General features: G+C 41.2%; 1 long non-coding RNA gene across 1 annotated transcript; it reads right to left on the reverse strand.

Moving 5' to 3' along the window:
* Window positions 1–15,373: 15,373 nt before the first annotated feature.
* On the reverse strand, window positions 15,374–20,183 carry LOC129498706 (uncharacterized). Its single transcript, XR_008662184.1, has 2 exons — window positions 20,054–20,183; window positions 15,374–15,567 (listed from the first exon to the last, which is right to left on the reverse strand). It is a non-coding gene; the product is annotated as an uncharacterized LOC129498706 (long non-coding RNA).
* Between the last annotated feature and the right edge of the window lie 1,040 nt (window positions 20,184–21,223).

The raw sequence follows: 21,223 nt of genomic DNA on the forward strand, positions 1-21,223 counted from the left end.
ACCAGGTTAAGCATCACAGATCATGCTCCTACTTGTCCCGTGGTCACACTGCACAGAATATGAGTATTCCCCATGGGTAAACTGTTCCCTTACACAACACTTTTGACGTTACACAATTAAAACGGCTTACATATTAAGATTTGAGGCAATGTGAAAGTACCTCATAATTAACTGCTGTCTATTTAACCAGACAGCTCTAGCAAGTTAATTTGATGTCTGTTACGAGACTTAATAATTGTCAGTGATTTTTAAAAACAATTTACTGGTGTAATCATTAACTACCCCTAGATTATCTTGTCAAATTGATAATTAAATGCCTCAAAAATTCATTACAGAGTCAGTATATTAATAGGAATATAATTAAGTAATGTTTGCTTATGTAATCTAGAGTTTATTACCTGCACACTTATTTATCTTTTCTATACTTATTAAATCTTTCTAGGGGCCTTTTCAGAATCAATGGAAAAACCAAGAGTCAATAAATGTCTTATTAGATCCAAATGAGCCACTTAATTGAGAGACCATGAAATAAATATGGATTCACCATGTCTGTGGAGAGGGAGGAGAGAATATTCCTGTTTCACAGAAGGATTATCAGTTGGGGCAAGAGAACCCTATTGTTCCCTTCTTTCATTTCTTCCTGTGTCCTTTCTTTGCCTCCCTCCCACCTTCCCTTTCTTTTCCTTTCTTCTTTCTTCCCCCTCTCTCTCTATTCTTTTTTTCCCTTTCCTTTCTTCTATCCAACATGCAAGTGCCAACTATGTGCCAGTCATTGTGTAAGACACCAAAACTATATGAGGTCTCATTTGAGTCTGATGTAGCAAAGAAAAAAGACATAAATAATTGCGATGCACTGTGTTTAATGCTACCCTAGAGATGTGTACAAAGTGCTAAGGGGGCACAGAGGACTAAACAACTAACTCTACTGGTAGTCAGGGGAGATTTCCCAGAAGAGGTGACATTTGAGCTTGCCAGAAATCAGGATGTAGGAATTCTCGAGGGAGAAACAGTACAAGAGAGGCATTCTAGACAGGTACGAGCAAAGATATAGGGCCAGGGAGGAACATGGGCCACTCAGGCGCTAGATGGAAAGGGATGAATTTTAAACTGTGGAGTATCATGATTGGAGCTGTGATTTTCAAAGGATGACTGGAGGATTGTGTTGGGGTGACCGTAGCTCTCATTTACACTGTCATCATGTCCAAGTCTTGCCTTGATATCCTTGAGTCTTCGGGATATGCATTCAAATTGCAGCCTGGTTGGCTTGTCTCTTCCACAGCCTTTAGTCCTGATGATGATCATCATATGCCCAGGATCTTACAGGTTGCATGGGATTCTACTCTGTTGTCACTGTACAGATATTCATATGTTTCAGATTACATATCCACAGTTTGGGTTTGATAAGTAAGATCACGACATATTTCAATGCAGGCCTTCCCAAAACAGGAATCCATAGTTCAGTTTGCTTATTCCCAGAAGCTCTGCAACACACCCAAAATCAAGGATGGTTGATTGTATGAACAACTCTGGATGAAATTCAGAAGGGAAGAGGCCTTAAATCTAAGTGAATTATTTTCAAACTTCTACATAGACATTAACCTACTTATCCCTCGTAATCACCGAGAACACAAGAGTAAGTTGTAATAATTTTTGTCCTTGACCAAGTGTCAATGACTAAAAAAGTAACGGTCTGCATGTTTCCTCTGGCTATATGGTTGGGTGCCTTTTGGTGAAGAAGGAAAAGTGGGAGAGACAGAGAGAAAGTAAAAATAAAAAAAAACCCATATTCTGATATTTAAAAAGATATTGGTTGTACTCAGCAAGTGAAAAATGTGTTGAAAAATCTCTGAAGACTCTTTTTCTTAATGCTTGGAAATCAATTTCATATCTTAAGCTCAGGGGCCCAGGGAAGAATCGGCTTGGAGGTCTCTCTTTGCCTCAGGAAATAAGTATACTGCATTTCTGATACCCATATGCTCTGCATGTGCCAGGCCTCCTGAAGTGATATGTACTGTGTACTGTGACTGGCAGTGTTTTAAAATGATCACTTAGATCATGACATTAGACAAGGTCAGAGGGGATCGAAGCCAATAGCTAATTTATCCTGAAAGTATCAAATTCTCTAAACTCTGAGCCGAGAAGTGTTTAGAATTAAGTGACAAAAGACAGTCTACAAATACAAAGTAGCTTTATTTTTTTTTTAAACTTTTTATTTTTTTTTTTAATTTTTATTTATTTATGATAGGCACACAGTGAGAGAGAGAGAGAGGCAGAGACACAGGCAGAGGGAGAAGCAGGCTCCATGCACCGGGAGCCTGACGTGGGATTCGATCCCGGGTCTCCAGGATCGCGCCCTGGGCCAAAGGCAGGCGCTAAACCGCTGCGCCACCCAGGGATCCCCCAAAGTAGCTTTATTTTTAAATATAAATAAATAAATAAATAAATAAATAAATAAATAAATAAAGTGGAAAGCAGAACTTCCACATCTGCACGTTTGACTAGAGAGGTAATTCAGTTTGTCAAAGCTTCCGGGCCAAGATACTAGATGATGTTTTCTCAAGGCCAGGTATTAGTGAAGCCTGGACCCCAGTCTGATGACCTGGTTTGAAGTTCCTGGTCTGCTACTGCTAAGTGGATGACTCGGGACCAGTACCTTTCTCAGGGCCTCAGTCTCCTCGAGTGTAAAATTGTCCCAGGCCCACCCACCTCTCATCACTGTTGGGAGGATCAAATGAGATGATGAGTGTGAAATACCTTGTAAACAGGTCATAAAACCCTTCAGAAACATGGGGGGTAGTATTATGATTAGATCTAAAAGGCTATAAATATTTCAGAGGAAAATATTCAGTATTCAAAGCACTTGGTCAAAGTTAGGTACTGCCTTTGAGTCCAACCCTGCCTCCAGGCGGTCATCAGCAAATTTACAGATTTCTGTTTTCTGAGAGGGGTTGTTCTTCTCAGGCACTCCCCCATGGAGGCAGACATTATCTTTGCTTCTTGACCTGTCTTGCATCCTCAGTTAGCCTGTGAGCTCTGGGAGTGTCAAGAGCCTGCCCATCGTACAGGATTTAGGGACAAGCACTTAGGCCAGTCCTTCTTCTGGCCCTGGCTTTGCCACTTACTCACTGTGTGACTTTGGGCAAATTACTGAACCTTTGCAAGTCTTAAGTTTTCTCATCTGTGACATGAAGATAATAAATATTATCTTAGGGACATTAAAAAGATTAAATGAGTCAGTACATATCAAGGGCTTGATTTAAAACCTGGAATGTAGAAAGTGCTCAAGGAATACTGGATATTCATTACCGTTATTGCTCTTCTTCCTCCCTTCATATCTCCAGTGCCCAGAATAATGTTTAGCATATAACAGGTATTCAGTAAATAGGTAGTGAAAGAATAAAAAAGAAAGTCCCTATCTCAGCAGATAGGGACGCTGAGATTAATGAATCCTAAAGGTCATAAAAAAATGAAAACAAATTGAGTTATGTGGGTGAGGGTTTCAAAATTTGGGGCTATTTCCACCTTTTATTTCCACTGGTGACAAGAGCATTTCTATTTACGCTGGAAATGTGTAGTATTGGCATAGCACTTCAGAGTTTACAATGATTTTTAAGACCAGTGTCTTATTGGATTCCCACACCAACACTGTAGGGAAGGTGTTATTATATTACCCACTTCACAGATAAGAACATTGAGGTTCAGGGAGGGGAAATGTCTTGCCCAACCATCACACATCTGATAAGTAGAACTGCTGAAATTAGGTCTTTTGGCTCATTGCTCTTTTCTCACTCTGGGAAGAGACCCAAGGCTATTTCACCCAGGACTGGGTTTTTGATCATAGCCATGGACAGTATGATGCAGAAGGGCCTGGTTTGTCTCTCTGAGTGCAATGACCAACTTAGGGGAGTAAGCCCCTAGATGTCTTACTCTGACCCATTAAGAATCTCTCACCTGTCAGTTTGACTAAAACCTTGTGAAGCTTATTAGTCTGGCTTGTACTTTGGTTTTAAACCCCAATTTCCTTGGCGTATGAAATGCATTTTGCCATCATTGTGCTGGGTTTTCCCCTGTGAGAGCTAAGTTGCCACAACTGGTCCCTGCTCTGAAAATGGAAACCAGAAGCCCTGGAGGTCTTTCAACCTAGGTCACTCAGGCAAAAGCAGACATAGAAGTGTAATTATACCATTACTCAACTTCATAGATCCTCCAGATTGCCTGAAGAGAAAAGCATTTCTCTTGATAAATCTGAAACCCCTGATAATTTCCTCTGAGGAATTACCAGCAGGTTGCAACACCAGCATGGCTATCTACTGCCTGACTTTTTCTCCAGTTCCCTTCTGCTATCTCTCTGCCACATTGCATGCTTTTGACAATCTTCCCTCCAGCATTTCCTGAGACTCAAGGTTACTCCGGTTCTCCAACACCTCCATGCTGGCCTTTTCCAGTTCTTTCACAGCCTCAGTCTGGTGGGCTCTTGCCTAAGGCTAACCCTGCATCCTCTGTTTTCTCTTCTTCTCTCCTCCCAACAGCTCTGGTGTCAGCTTTTAAGGGAGGCCCTCAGTGTACAAAGATGCACAAAACATGGTATCTAACTAACCTCCAGGAACTGATAGTCTGGTAGAGGGAGAAGAATGGTGAAGGCAGGTCTCTAGTTCTAGAGAAGTCTGGTGTTTTGACATGGCTGGCTGGGCTTGAATGTGGAGAGAGGACAGTGAATGGTACCAGGCAGGAAAGTCCCTGTGGGAGGAGTCTTCAGAGATGTCTGAGAAGATAAATTGGTGCTCCTCGTTCAGATAAGAAAAGGAAGGCCCTCTGAGATAAGAACACAGCTTGTACAAAGGAACCAAAGAAGAAAATGAGTTTTCTTTTCCAAATCAGGAAAATGGGGTTAATAATTCTTAACTTTCAATGTTAATGTGAGCATTGATGATAATGTACATAAATGGAGCCTGGAACCAAATAGAAAATGAATGAATGGCCAATGATAAATAACAATCCCCTTCCTCCCTTTCCCTTACCAGTCCCGTTTCCTTTTTCTTTTTTCTTTTCTTTTCTTTTTTTTTTTTTTTTTTTCCAAAAGATGGGATTGGACTAGCAGATTTTTCAAAGACTTTCTGGATCTGATATCCCAAGGTGCTTTAAAATCCTCCAGGGAAGTTTAACAACAGTGACGTCCTTTCTCCTCCATACATTCTGCTACTGCTGCCAAGCCTCCGCATTCTCTCACCTCTGGACACACAAATCAGCTACTCTGAGGACCATCAATTTTACAGACAAACAAATGCTGCCTCATTAGATATACTTCACCATTGCATGGACTGTCCGGCTTTGCGTTGTTCAGCCTTACACATGGGCTTAGCTTTTCTTTTGTTCTTGATTGTAAACCTCTCGAAACAACAATGGGTCCCCTTGGGCTTAGAGCAGAAACAAAGGATGCCAGTTCTGGCTTTGGTACCTACTAGCAACCAGAGCTTGGCTAACTTAGCTAACCTCCATTTTCTCATGGATTAAATTGGGAGCATGATAATGGCCCGCTTTTGAATCTTTTCTGATATTTAAATGAGAATGCATTTGATGGTACTTTGCAAAGTATAAAGCATTATGAAGGTAGGAATTTTATATTACATTTGTATCTGCCCCTGTATGAACCAGGACTCCTTGATTACAACTAACAGAAACCTAACACAGAGCACACTGAGTATGAAATCACAAGTTACTGGGCACATAACTGAATAATTGCAACAGGTATCAAGTAAAAAAATCAGAACTATGCTTCTCTCCTTTTTTTAAAAAAATATTTTGCTTATTTATTTGACAGATCCAGAGAGAGAGAGAAAGAGCAGGGGAAGAGAGAGAGGGAGAAGCAGACTCCCCACTGAGCAGGGAGTCCAACTTAGGGCTCTATCCCAGCACTCCAGGATCACCGCCTGAGCTGAAGGCAGACGCTTAACTGAGTGAGCCACCCAGGTGCCCCAATGCTTCTCTTCTTTTTATCAGCTGTGCTTTTCTCTGCATTGGCTCCTTTATCAGGCAACTGTCAGTATTTCTCAGCAGCTGCATGTTTATGTCCTATCAGTTGAAAAAACTTAGCCAAAAAATGGGTCCCCCCAAACCAAGGAATTTTGACAAAAAGTCCACAATCAACTCCCAGTGGACTGATGGGGGCATGTGCCTCTCTATAATTCAGTTACTATAGCTAGAGAGGTTAGATGTGCTGATTAACCGAGCTTGGATCTACTCCATGAATGAAACTGAGAGCCATAAGGTCAGTTCCTCATATACCACATGGTGTGAGAGGGAGGAGTGGTTCTTTAAAGGAAAAGTGGAGCACTATTGCCAGAATAGGAGAAAATGGGTGCTAGAAAGGCCAAAACGACAGAGATACTCTGCAGCACCCACCATGGCAGCCTTATCAATCAAACCTAAGAGAGCTTAAGAGGGCTGATGCCCTAGGTGGTAATGCCACGCACACCCGGGAAGGTAGGTGCTGTGATGAATCAAAACCCAAGTCATTGGAAGCATCACAATTCATTCAACAACTGCTCTAAAGAAGACAGGTTGTGGAAAGTTCCAAAGCAGGGATATTCACAGGGCATATATTGGGCATCCAACCAATGTTAAATTGCTTTGATTTTGTTGATTTCAAATTGGGCTAGTTTTCTTAAACTGGCATCAGTGAGTATGAGGGCAAGAGGAACAGAGAAAGTCCTGAGACCATATTTTTAAACAAAGTCTTTTAAAATAAAACATTCACTCATTTGAATACCTGTCTGAAAGCGGGAGGGCCTCTGATGAGTTCATCCCAGGACACGCTCACTAGGTGCTATGGAGCCAGGCTGCTGGGAGGCCGGAAAGGGCTGAGCCCACAGCATCTCCTGCCAGCTGGGGCTGATCCCTCCTCCCACGAGTCTCCAGGCAGCAGGGCCTCCTGGCCTTCATTTCTTTTCCAATGGGTATGGTTAGGGGGCTCATCTGGGTGCTCGTGTTTGGTCCCTTGGTCCTAGCTCTGGTGGCAGCTGTCCACATTTGCAGGCAGTCACTGCACAGAACCTAGTGAGAGACTCCGGAAATGCCAGAAGTGGCTCCTAACTTTGTGCAACTGATCCTTTGGGAAAATGGACAAAGCTAAAGGAATAGAGGATCTCTGATGTCTTTTTTCTCTTTCTCCCCTTCCCCACATCTATCACCACCTTGCTTCCCTTTCAACTTTTTCTGCTTTCTCTCCCTCACATTTGCCCCTTCTACTAGGATAAAATCCCCTTAAGGACAATATTTGTGTCTTAATTATGGACAAAGCCCTAGTTGGGGGGGGGGAGATATTAAGACAAATAAAATGCAAATCCTTTCTTTCAACTTTTATTAAAAGGAGGAGCCCCACTGACAACAAACCCAAGGTAGGAAGTGGTGACCACCCATCCCCCAAAGGCACATGTACTAATTTGGGAGTTCAGCAGCAGAAGTAATTTTGGCTGGAGATTCACAGGATTCTGAAAGAGGTTTTACTTAAGTTAGGTCTTAAAGGCCACTCGTTGAACAAATACAAGTAAACTTTGGCAAGTCAACACAGGACATGGATAAAGACACAAGAAGGGCCCAAGCTTAATGCACCAATGTTTAAATAGTTTGCTGATGGGCTACAGTCATTCACTCAGAGCTTGATTAATTTTAATATATTAAAACCACCAATTAATATGGTTACAAATACATATGAGACCAAACCCAGCAAATTAAAAGTGGGAGTAGGGGCTGGCATGAGCAGACAGCTGAAAATGGAGAGAAGTGCAAGGTTGATGGCTTGATAAGAAGAGAGGAGACAGGGGATCCCTGAGTGGCTCAGCGGTTTGGCGCCTGCCTTCCGCCCAGGGCGTGATCCTGGAGACCTGGGATCGAGTCCCGCATCAGGTTCCCTTCAGGGAGCTTGCTTCTCCCTCTGCCTGTGTCTCTGCCTCTCTCTGTGTCTCTCATGAATAAAATCTTAAAAAAGAAGAGAGGAGACAGAAAAAAGAAACCCTACCACAAATCCACAAACATGAAAAAAAAAATCACTGCAATGAATTGAGTGTGGAAATCGAGCAGTCTTTTAAATGTAGAATGTCATGCATTAGAGTTTGAGGAAGAAAGTGACAGCCCATATTGCCCCTCCTCATCAAAAAGGCTACATTACATTTTTTTATGCTTTGTTTTAGAAAATAGACAAACACATAATTGATTTTAGCCAGTGTTCCATCCCAATTAAGTTACGATAAAATTTGTATTAAAACCTTGAATCTTTAGCATTTGGAATGCTACCTCCTAGGGAAGGACTCATTTGATTTGACTTTTAATAAATCCAAAAGTGCTGTGGGTCATTTTTTGTCATACCCCCTACTTCCAGTCTCCTTATCATTTCTGTGCCTCCCATAATTCCTAAGGTTTCTTTTCCTTCTTTCCTGACTGTGGCTTTCAGCAACACTCCCTCCCCCAATACCAGCATACTGAGCTGTTCTGGCCCCCCTCTGTAGCACTTCCAACATGGTGGTAAGGAGGAGGAGCTCTGAGGCAAGGCCTAGGGACTTGGGTACCGGGCTTAGCTTCCTACCAAAGAGATGGAGATTTTAGAAAAATCACACTTCCCCTTTGAACCTCTGCTTTCCCATTTGGAAAAAGGGGATAATAACCCTTATTCATGGAGTTGTGAAATTCAAAGACATTACTTGATGGGAGATTGGTCAACTGAATGGTGGTTCCTTTCTCAGCCTGTAACTGCACTTATAACTACTCTTACCCCTAATTATCATTGGAATACACATCTAGCTCCCTCATTTGATTGTTACTTATTTGAGGCTGTGTTTTTCTTGGATATTGGGCTTGCTTCTTGTTTGTTTTGGTGTCTCCTTGAAGAAACATATCTCGAAATGCTTGGCAGGTCACGTGTAATGCACAACCGTGGAGGAGGGGCAGCATCCATAGACCCACCACGTGAATAAGGGTCCTCTGAGGCTGGGTGGTGCAGGGGCTCTGAGGAAAGTACCTGGCCTGCTGTAAATACTTTAATAGTTAAGTCCTGTCCTGGGGATAAAATATTGCTGAATACTGGATTCTGGGCCCGAATTGAGCATTTTCCCTCCATTAGCCAGTTTCAGCCCCAGCTTTCAGCCTCCATTTTATCTTTGCTTGGGCTGGACTGGCCATGCCCTTGCCAGAATTCTTCAGCCACACAGGTTTCCACCACAGGTGAAGAGTTTGGGGATATCAGGATATCCACGTAAAAGTAAATAAAAACAAGTAATACCTTGGCAAACCTCGTGTTTAGACGTTAGTGTTTTAGTCCCAAAACTTTGTAAATGAGGACATCTCAACAGTCAGGGCTGAAAGGAGGGAGAAAAAAAATCACACGCATTTCTCCTCTGCTCCCTTATTCACTCCAATCATTATGGAGATTTCATAGCATCCGTGAAATGTTCTAGCCTGATCTCTACTTACCTCTTGATGGGCTTCAGTTTTCCTCATCTGCATATTGAGACTAATCCTGTCTACTTCCTAGGGTTACTAAAGAGATGTCATATGAACACATCCAGACATGGAGCCTGTCCCCTATTATGTGCTCAGAAATGGTAGGTGAATCTGAAACCATGGTGGCAAGAAGCCCTACTCTTCCATTTTCCTGGTAATAGTATTGATTGTTGTGTAGCCTTGACATAGACTGTCTACCTCATAAAGAAACAAACCAATCTCAGTGGAACTTCTACCTATGAGAACTGTGGGCAAGGATGAAGTGTTTTCCCGTGTTCCTGGCCTCCCCACTAGTGAGGACAGGCAGCAGAGGGCCGCTGTGGTCAGAGGACTGAGGAGCCAGACAAGCCTCTGTGGTTCCACACTTATTTATTTCCTTATTTATTACTTTTGCAGCTAACATTTTTACAATCGTGTTATTTTGTGGTTTATTTGCAAAATGCATCATGAGTCAAGTTTGCTTCCAAATGTTCTCTGAGTTGGGGAGCCCGTGAGAGGTGGGGGAGGGCAGGAAGGCAGTTACAAAGACATTATAGAATTGATTTATCTTTTAATGATCTTTTCTTTGTCATTAGGCTATACGAGGCAGATGGAGAAATGGAAGCTGGGAAAGCATGATAAGCTCATGGGTAGCAGCATGAACAGACTCTGCAGCCTCAGAAATGAAATGTAAAGGGACGAGACATGGGGAAGACAACCCAGGAGAGAGACAACTAATTCCTGCTTATGGGCCCCCACACACCCAAACTGCATCTTCTGAAAGACTTTGCGAGAGAGAAGAATTGGCTATAGAAGAGTGATGGATAATGAGTTATTCCAAAAGTATTAGTATTATAGAGTTTATTATAATTAGTTTTTGAAGATCTTAATAAAAACGAAAACCCAGTTTTCAGAGATTAGCTAACATGGGGCTCAAGAGACACCCTGCCAGAGCAATTTTTCCTTTTTATTCTATAGTCTTCCTCCCTCACCCCCCCCCAGGCGATAGTATATTCCTGAGAGGGTGCCCAGTTAGTTGCTGAAGACCATTTTGACTGTATTCAAGTTTGTTCTTGTATTATTCCATCTGGTGGCTCCCCAAACCACTTTCTTTTTTTACTCTCCTTGTAAATATTTACAGAAGAAGGTTCTTGCAAGATCCTATATTGGCGGATTGGTGCAAAGCAGAGTCTTGACGTGTTTTATTCCTTTTACGAACGATTTGGTTAAGTGGATTCCCTTCCAGCTCATTAAAAAAAGAAATCCTTTCATTTTAATAACATCATCAGAAACCAAACAGCATCAGAGGGAAAAATAAGTTTGCAATGTACAGCCTCGAGTGGCAATCTCAGAGCGGCTTCTAGCTGTTAGTGGTTGGTACAAGAACTGGCGATTGTAGTTAATGGCTGGAATGCCACATGCATTTAAAGGCCTTCTCTCCCTGGGCAGGAAGGACAAGGGTGTGCGGTATTTTCAGGGTTGGCTGGGGGAACAAGAGATCAGATAACTGAATCAGGAGATCAAGACGTGGTTCATAAACTTCAGACACTGGCTCATCTTGCCACCCTCCCTAAGGCTCTGTCTTTGTTTGCTTTCTCTTCTCTGCCCGCCTTCTCGGACAAGTTCATCCTTGTCCACAGCTCTAACTGACGCCTTTCCACAGGTAAAATCAAACCTCTCTCTTTAGCTTTGGCTTCTTTTATGAGCCCCAGTTCAGTATTTTCAGCTCCTCTGGACAATTCAGCATGATAACCATCACTCCCCTGAACCAGTAGGACCAAAGCCAACTGCATCTCCATCTGGACTGGGTCCCACTCTGGCTCCTGGGAATGCAGCTTCCACCCCCACCCAAAAGCAGCATCGTTCTCTCAGACACTTAGTTCCTAAATCTGTCACCTTCGACTACTCGCTCCCTCTTCCCCAAATCTAATCAGTCACCAAGGCCTGTTTTTAATATCTCATGAGACTTGCATGGATTTCCCTCTGCTTCTATCCCACCTGTCGTTATCCTAGGTTTCTTTAAGCTTTATATACATTTATCCTTATGTTCATTTCTTCAACACACTAATTGTTTAGGTGCTTCCTACGTGCCAGACAGCAAGCTGGTGCTGGGGACCCTGGAGTAGATAAGATAAAGAAGAGGCAGAGGAATTAAAAAGAACATTAAGAATTTTTAATTGTTAAACAGAATGTTCAGGAGGAAAATAGGGGAAGTCACAGTTCTGTCTTCCTTCTCTCCTGAGATCCAGTAACTTACTGTTGCCATATTTACCTAGTTATGTCATTTTCCCTCTTAAATGCTATCGATGCCCTTTGCTACTCCCTACTCATTTCAAGCCATTTATTCATCCATCAGTTATATAGACTTATGCTTCTCCTTCATGCCATGCTGATAATTGTCTTCCTCTCATGGTTCCTTCTTCTTGTGTTACCCTCTTTTCACCTCAGTGCAGCCAGCTGTTCTTTGCTGGACTAGCTGAAGATGCCTTCATCAATGCAGATATCAACATTTATGGCAAGATCTTTTCACTCCTAAGTGTAACAAGCTCACCAGCTTTTTTTTTTTCATCCTCTCCTTCCACCCTAAGGTATCTATTCACTTGTATCTTTAGCACTTGATACCGATTAATCTGTCTGTGAATTCTTGGTTCTGTGATACTTGCCTTGATCTAAATTTGGCATTTGTAGCACATATTCCTTGAGTTGAAACCTCTGCTTTCCCTAGCATACTGTCTTCAATTTGGCTGATCCCTCCTGGCCTTTGTCCTTCTTGCCTGGGGTAGAGACTGCCTCCTATAAGTTACTGTCCACCGAAGCTGCCAGTAACCCTGGCTCCTTGGTCAGTACTGGACGGTGCCAGATTTATAACAGACAGAACAGGTAGTTTCCATATGACAATTTATTATATGACCTGGGATAACATGGTATATTAGACAGCTGGGCAGTAGCATCCTCATGAGAAATCGCTGCTCTGTGTTCCTTCTTTCTCTCTCCAGTTTACATACGGGAAAGGGCAAAGTTGAAAGAAAAGCCTGTTGTACATGCTATAATGAATCAGAAGAGATGATAGAGATGTTAGAAATAAGATTTTAGGGGATCCCTGGGTGGCTCAGCGGTTTGGCGCCTGCCTTTGGACCAGGGCGTGATCCTGGAGTCCTGGGATTGAGTCCTGCATTGGGCTCCTTGCATGGAGCCTGCTTCTCCCTCTGCCTCTCTCTCTCTCTCTCTCTCTCTCTCTCTCTCTCTCTCGTCTATCATGAATAGATAATTTTTTTTAATAGATAAATCTTAAAAAAAAGAAATAAGATTTTATGAACACAGGTTTCAATACTTGGTGTCCTGGATTTGCATGGATGCAATGAAAATTGGTTACCTGCTGTGATATTTTGGTCCAGTTAGCTTACGATGTTTTGATTCCCATACATTGAGTGTCCCCCTTATCTCACCTCTTTTCAAAAAAGAAGACTGGCCTTCCTGAGAGCACAGAACATCTGCTGTGGGGACGTTGTGAGCGCCAGAGTAGCCCAAGGCTGCTGAGCAACACCTGCCTGCAGCTGGGCCAGATGACACTGGTTTCTGAGAAAGACTTTGCACTCTCCCTGTTGGAAAGGCAGACATCACTTCGGGAAATATTCAATACAAAGTTTTTGAGACACAGAGTCCCATTCATGGTAAGAGAGATCACAGGAAGCTGATTTCCCTCTTAAATTTTAGGTCAATCCGGTAGGATGCTCTTTAATGTAACTCATAACTGATTATTTTGTTGATCACATTTCAAAACCCCTGTCCTTTAAGTAAGTTCCCAGAGTAAATTGAATGCAATTGTGGCAAGTTTGACTTAAAAAAAAACCACAACATTTTTATTTTTTTGAGATTCGAGGGAGAGGATCTCAAGAGAGGGTAAATGAAAACCTGTCCAAGGACCAAAAAATAAAAGGGGCTTGGAGGGGTAGGGATGGATAGAACAAAGAAAGACAAGAATTCTGGGTCAGAAACTCTTGCTGAATGAGTCATCCTACAGGACAAATAAAACCTCACTCATCACCCTGTCTTCCTTCTCTGTAGAGAGAGAAGCAAACAGTGGGGCCCTGGAAAAACATCGGCAACTTCTCGTAGCATCTGTAGGTGGGGAAGTTTTCCAAGCCGCAGAGAGAGCGTGGATGCATTTACCGGGGCCCTAGTTTTTCTCAGCCAAATAGGAAGAACCTCCAAATTGACCTTGGAAAAACACACTCACTGAAGGAAAAATATTCTAAGCTCCCCCTGTGTATTTGTATTAAGAGATTTTTTTTTTAAAGAAACAAATAGATTGCTTTCCAGTTTTCCATGAAAAGAGTTTGAATGCTCTCAGACTCACAGTGGTGGAATCCTTAAAGTGGGTTTTGAAAGGCCTTAGAGAGGACTTAAGCCTTGTCCCTAGTTAATGAACACAAGGTCACCCACATAGCACAACCTAGTATTCCTATTGAAAAGCCTAAGGGGAAAAGCATTCTTGCCACTGCTTTCTGCGAAGATTGCAATTAGCATTTTTATGAAGAACATAAACTCTCTGTGTATCAAAGATGCACTTTTATTACTCTGAAACTGGCTCAAATAAGCATCCCGCAAACGTTTGGCTCTTTCCCTTCCAGGAGGAGGCCAATTAAAGCACAGTCTGTCTGGCTGCCAGCCCCTCCCCACCCCTCAGTGGGACAACAACAATACCGAGATGGTAGCATTGGCACCCTCAAAAGTGGCTTTTCAGTTATTGGGCACCTCGAACGAAAATCATGATTCCTTGGCTGCCATCACACACGTACACACAAAAACAAAAACCCAAGGCTTATTTTGCTTTTCCCTCCTGACGCCAGCCCTGAATTGCTTGGTTCAGAAGGATGACTGAACTTGCCACCGATTGTGTCAGCTGCTGCCCCACCTCTGACGCAGCAAGGCTCATGGGAGAGTGGCAGTTGACCATGTCTTAGTGGCGCCAGCATGCTTTTACCAACTGTACTGCCCTCTGGAAAGCAGCCTGTGCCTGTGGGCTGCTTTCTGGAGCAGAGGCTCACTTTGCCCAGTTTCCCCATGGCTTCCAACTCATGGAGCTGTGTGATGTTGTTTCTTCAGGTATATTCTGATATGACCAGTGGTTTTGCTGTCAATGATGGATTCCCTTTCATAGCGTGGGGCAGAAAGTGAAAAGGACAGTGTCTGGATGCTTTCTGAGCCAAAGGCAACAGGCCAGATCTGACCTCACTCCTTTGGTTCTATTTGTCAGCCAAATGGGTCTGGCTAAAATATTTAGTCTTTATATACACAATAAACAATCTTGAATCAGCATGAGGAAAAAGTATAAATAAGCCTAATATCCCTTTCTTTTTCTTTTCTTTTTTAAAAAGGATTTTATTTATGTATTTAAGAAAGAAAGAGAGGGGTCAACAGGAGACTCCCCATTGATTAGAGAACCCCCAGCAGGGGGCTCTATCCCAGGACCTCGAGATCATGACTTGAGCCAAAGGCTGACGCTTAACCAACTGAGCCACTCAGGTGCCCCCAGTCTAATATCCCTTTCAGTGGAAATGGTACCAAGTTCCAAGCACAGTGTAAGTAGACTAAGCTCAGTAAATGTTTCTTGAATAAGAAATTAATATGACAAGGCTAGGAAGGGAGTACTTTCTACCAAATGACTTTAGATACAGTTTAATGGTATTTTCCTCATGTACCTCTATTCCATTTCCCTGCGTTTTCTGATGTGATGAAATTCATTCTTCTGATTGCTACACTAATATATTACCTCTGTGATTGAGTCTTCCAGATCTCAGACAAAGAATTGGACTGACTTCATATGAAAACACATCATGCAATGCTTGGAAACGTTACAGGTTTGATGCTTTTGGCTGCAAATAAGAATACCTGTCAAAACTAACTCAAACAATTCAGTTTTATTAATAAAAGTGACAAAGCAAGATGTTCAGAGATTAGCAGTTCTCGGGTTGGATCAGCAACTCATCAATGTCAAAGGTTAAGACCGATGCTCATGGAATTTCCTTTTTCATTCTTCCATGCTTTCAAGACTTCTGTTACCATTCCAGGCATCATGTCTTCCTAGAATGATATCTAAAGCACAACATAAGAGGCTTCATCAAAAGACCTAAAAGACTACCTGTTATATCTACTTTTCTATAGCTGGGCCATATGCAAAATAAAAACAAATTTCCATGGCTGACTTTGACCCAGTGTATTAGTTTCCAGGGCTGCCAAAGCAAAGCACTACAGACTGGCTTACACAACAGAAATTTATTTTCTCATGGTTCTGGAGGCTAAACATCCAAAATTAATTTTAGCAGGGTTGTTTTTGTCTGAAGCCTTTCTTCTTGGCTCGTAGATGACTTTCTTCTACCTGTGTATTCACATGGTCATTCCTGTATGTGTGTCTATGTGCTCATCTCCTCTTCTTATAAGGACAACAGTCGTAATGGATTAGGAACTATCCTAATGACCTTGCTTTAACTTAATTACCTCTTTAAAGATTCTCTCTCCAAACATAAGTCACATTCTGAGGTAATGGGGATGATCTGAGTTCTGGGGGGATGCAGTTCAGCCCATAATACCCATCATGATTAATCCTCTGGAATTTGGCATATTACCGTTCAGGCAATTTTGGGTTTGGTTACTAATGAAGAATGAAGAATGTCACAGATATCCTTACTTATTAGCATTATTATTTTTTTATGTAATTACCGTTGTGATACTTTCATTTCTCCCAAAAAGAACCAGTTTTGAAGAGGCTGGTGTTAGAAATGACTCAGAGGAATCAAAGATCAGGATAACTGATCCCCTCTGTCTCTAGCTCTGTCCCTTGACCCAGGGCTAGCCAGTACCCCGAGTCCATACACTTCGGTAGCAAGTGCATGGCAAGGGAAACAAGTGGCTTTTCTTAACAAATGGCACAAGGATTGTTCTTAAGGAAGAAAATATCTTGGGCTAGAAAAAATCTTGACAAGCTGATTAATGAGAAAGTGATACTCAGAGGTTCTAAGCTACCAGAACCAGATGACAAAAGAGAAGGCTAAAGTTCCTTTGAATAAGTTATGAACAAGGATTTAGGAGTTGGGGGGAAAGATGAGGGGATAAGAGGGAAAAGACAGGTAGCACAAAGCACAGGGCCTTTACAGGGGTAAGCCAAGATCTCAGGAGAAAAGTGGGCGAAAATAATATTCATTTGTGAGTGAAGCAAAGAAGTCTGGTGTTTGGTTAGAATGTATTTTTGTTGGTGTGATGTAGTCCTCTCCTTGGCCACCTTTCTCTGATTGTCAGTAAAACCTACCAAGTACACCCCTATCTCATGATTGCAGAGCTTCAGGGAAGGGCCTAGGCTGCAGCATTGAAAATGTTATTAGCAGATCTACAGATGATTCACACATGGAACTGATTCATCCAGAGCAGGACTTCAGAAACACAGGTATCTGTGAGCTTGAATCACTTTCTACTCCTACCTCCAGGCAAGGACAGAAATCTGAGGAAACTGTTGTGATTTGAATAGGACATGAAAGGGACATGAGAATGAGGATATGTTTACCTCAAACTTAGCTACGCTTGAAGGGGCAGGCTGATTCCAGATTTCATATTGGTTATGTATCTATTGTAACTCATTACTTTTTAGAAACAACAGTTCGACCTTAAGTTGGATTATGAGTGATTTTAAAATGTTTCTCCATGTATTAGTCTTTATTTTTTCAGACTTCTGTTTTTATAGCATATGATTATAATAATGTGGGAAAACCAGCATGAACTTTAAAAATTTTTTTATTTATTTAAGTTAAGAGTTTATTTTAAGATCATATTAAATTGGTATATAGTTGTAAGAAACAACACAGAGAGATCTTGTGTACTCTTTGCCCAGTAAATATCAGAACTGGGATATTGACTTTTATACATCAAGATACAGAACATTCCATTACCACAGGGATCCCTCTTGTTCTCTGTTAGCCATACCCACTTCCTTCCTGCTCTATCCCCTCCCTAATTCCTGGCAGCCACTAATCAGTTCTCTATTTCTAAAATTTTGTCATTTGAAGAATGTTATATTAATGGAACCACACAGTATGTAAGTAGCCCTTTGGGATTTCTTTTTTTCACTTAGCATAATTTCCTGGGGAGTCATCCAGGTTCTTGCATATACCAATAGTGATTTTTTCTTTTCATTACTGAATAATATTCCATGGTATAGATGTACCAAAGTTTATTTAAATATTTACCTATTGAAAGACATCTAGGACATTTCCAGAGATGGTATATTACAAGTAAAGGTACTTAGTGTGAACTGAATTGTGTCTCCCCAGATCCCTGTGTTGAAATTCTAGCTCCCAGGACCTCAGAATATGATTGTATTCGGAGATAGGGCCTTTACAGGGGTAATCAATTTTAAAATGAGGTCATTAAGATGGGCCCTGATTCAGTGTGACTGGTGCTCTTGTGAAAGCATAAATTTGGAGGCAGGCATGCACACAGGGCGAACGCCATGTGAAAATGAAGCCAGAGATTGGGGCGAGGCTTCAGCAAGTCAAGGAGTACCAAGAATTGCAGACAACTACCAGAAGCCAGGCAAGAGGCATAGAACAAAGTCTCTCTCACAGCCCTTAGAAGGAAGCAATCCTCTGAAACTTCGATCTTGGACTTCTGGCCTCCCAAACTGTAAGGCAAAAAATTTCTGTTGTTAAAACCACCCCATTTGTGGTGCTTTGTTAGGGCAGCACTAACAAACTAATACAGTGCCATAAACATTTGTATATAAGGTTTTGAATGATTACAAGTCCTCATTTCTTTGGGATAAATGCCCAGGAGTATAATTGCTGATTCATATGGTAATTACATGTTCTTCCTTTTTTTTTTTTTTTAAGGATTTTATTTATTTTATTTGAGAGAGTACACACAAGTGGGGGTGGGGGGAGGAGCAGAGGAAGAGGGAGAAGCAGACTCCCCACTGAGCAGGGAGCCCGACATGGGGCTCAACCCCAGTACCACGATATTATGACCTGAGCCAAAGGTAGACACTTAACTGACAGAGTCACCTACGCGCCCAATCACTGTATTTTTTAGTTCCAAAATTTCAATTTGGTTCTTTTTTGCATTTTCTATTCCTCACTGAGAACTTCTTTGAAGAAATCATTGACACTTTCTTGGTTTCATGTGTTTCATTTATGTGCATAATTGCTCATTAAAGCCTTTTTATGATGGCTGCTTTACAGTATTTGTCAGATAATTCGAACAGCACTGTCATCTCCGTGTTGGCATCTATTGATTGGCTACTTTCATTCATATCTTCCTGGTATTTGGCATGATTTTCTTTTATTAAAACCTGGACATTTTGGGTACTATGTTATGACAAATCAGATCTTACCCAAACCGTCCATTTCAGCTTGCTTTCCCCGAATCCACTTTAAGAGGGGTGGGGGCAAGAAGGCAGTGTGTTGTTACTGTTATGTAGTCGTAGAAACTAGGTTCCCAAGTTGGCCTCCATTGATATACAACATGTGGCTCTTGATTACTGCAAGGTAGAGTTGGGAGTTCCAGTTTTATTTTCTTTCTTTTTCTTAGAATTTCTATCCAGTTTATTTGAACCATTTGAGAGTTGTAAAACATAACAACTTCAGTGTGTTAAAAACAAGAATATTCTTGGAGCACCTGGGTGGCTTAGTCAGCTAAGTGTCTGCCTTCAGTTCAGGTCATGATCTCAAGATCCTGGGATTAAGCCTTGTATCAGGCTCCCTGCTGAGGGCCTGCTTCTCCATCTCCCTCTTTTGCTCCCTCTGCTGTGCTCTCTCACTGTCTCTCTCTCTGTCAAATTAAGAAAAAAAAAAAAAGAAAACAAGAATATTCTTTAACATAACATTATCAAAATCAGGAAATTAACATTGATATAATATTATTTAATCTTATAATTACCAATTGTCCCATTTGTTCTTTATAGCACAAGAAAAAATTAATCTTAGATATTTTATGGAGAAGTATGTACTCTCATCCTCTCATGTTGGACCCTCAATTTGTCGTATTATCTTCTTGGGCAATATATCTCCGATTCTCTTTCTTTTTTGTTCCTTGTCCTCACCAAATTCACCCTGATTTTTGATCTTTGAAGGTACTTCATAGTCAGCCTAGAATCTCTTTATTTGTATCTAACTAGATCTCTACCTGTATCAATATGTGTTAAGAAAGAAAATAAGTATTCTAAGTAATACCATAGTAATATTTCTATACAGAATAGAAACTATATAGAATATTGAATTATATATAAGATATAAAATATATGGAATACTGAATTCTATATAGAGTAGAGAATATAAAATATATGGAATACTGAATTCTATATAGAGTAGAGAATATAAAATATATGGAATACTGAATTCTATATATAAAAAAAAGAATAGAGAATACTATTTTAATATAAGAATTAAGGATTAACTGAGAAAAAAAGATAGAAGGGTAGAGTCAGAGAAACAGCTTGAAACTCTATAGTAAGTAGCTATAAAAATTTCACCAGGAAATTTTTGCAACTCCTGAGTCTCAGAAAATTCTTAGTCAACTATCTTGGTTAATAACTTACCCTTGGGGGATCCCTGGGTGGCGCAGCGGTTTGGCGCCTGCCTTTGACCCAGGGCGCGATCCTGGAGACCCGGGATCGAATCCCACGTCGGGCTCCCGGTGCATGGAGCCTGCTTCTCCCTCTGCCTGTGTCTCTGCCTCTCTCTCTCTCTCTCTCTCTGTGACTATCATAAATAAATAAATAAATAAAAAAGAAAAACTTTAAAAAAAAAATAACTTACCCTTGGCCACCAGTGTGGCCACCTTGATCTCCCAAATCACTCTGCCTACTAAAATGTCATGTGAGTTATTCTTATTGGCAAACGCTAATGTATATTCACATAACAAAGGGGATTCCAGAAAATATAGTTAGATGACTTCTGGTTTATCTAAGTCTCCTGATGAGTGAATGGTGCCCTGTAATAGGAGATGTAATGGATGGGAAAACATCCAATTGCCCCAGGCAATCTGTCTTTCTGGAAAATTACTCAAATAGAAATACATTGCTAAACTCTGTCACTGGACCCATAATAGAGATAATTGCTTCTTCTTTTCCCATCATAGTGTTTAACTTGTTTTTGTTATCCTCACTTTCCCCAACTGATTCACCTTGAAATATTATCTAAAAAAGACATTTGTAGTATTGTCTAATCTACACCCTTCATTTCTTTTAAGAATTGTTTTTTTCCTCACTTCAACCAACTACTTTTAATTGGGATTACCATGACTTTCCATGACTTTGATTCCATCCTTGGCCATAATTTATTGGTTCAAAAGTGGCATATTTCTTAAGTTGGAATAATCAGAGTGTTTTGTTTCCTGGAAACAGTTTATTGGTCTAAGTGTAGGTCCCTGATCAGATGAGGCAATCAGAATTATTTCTGAAATTTTTTGAAATGTAATTAAGGAAAAGTGTTAGTTGTTGTTTTTCGGTTGGAACATCAAGAACTTTGGGCAGCTCTGTCTCCTCTTTTTTGGAACACCCAGTTTGCAGTGAGAGGAAACAACTGTGACACACAGAGAAAAAGAGCAAAAAAAGAAAAAGACCTGGAAAAAGAAAGGGGTGTTATCATGTTCAAGTCCTTGATTCTACTTGTTACAAAGTCTAGCTTCATCTCTCCTCTTCTCATCACTTGCTTACTCAACTCTTGTTTAATTTATGGGAACTGATTACCTTACCACTCTCTTTTTT

This window comes from Nyctereutes procyonoides, unplaced genomic scaffold (genome assembly GCF_905146905.1).
Source record: "Nyctereutes procyonoides isolate TBG_1078 unplaced genomic scaffold, NYPRO_anot_genome, whole genome shotgun sequence".
Taxonomy (NCBI): domain Eukaryota; kingdom Metazoa; phylum Chordata; class Mammalia; order Carnivora; family Canidae; genus Nyctereutes; species Nyctereutes procyonoides.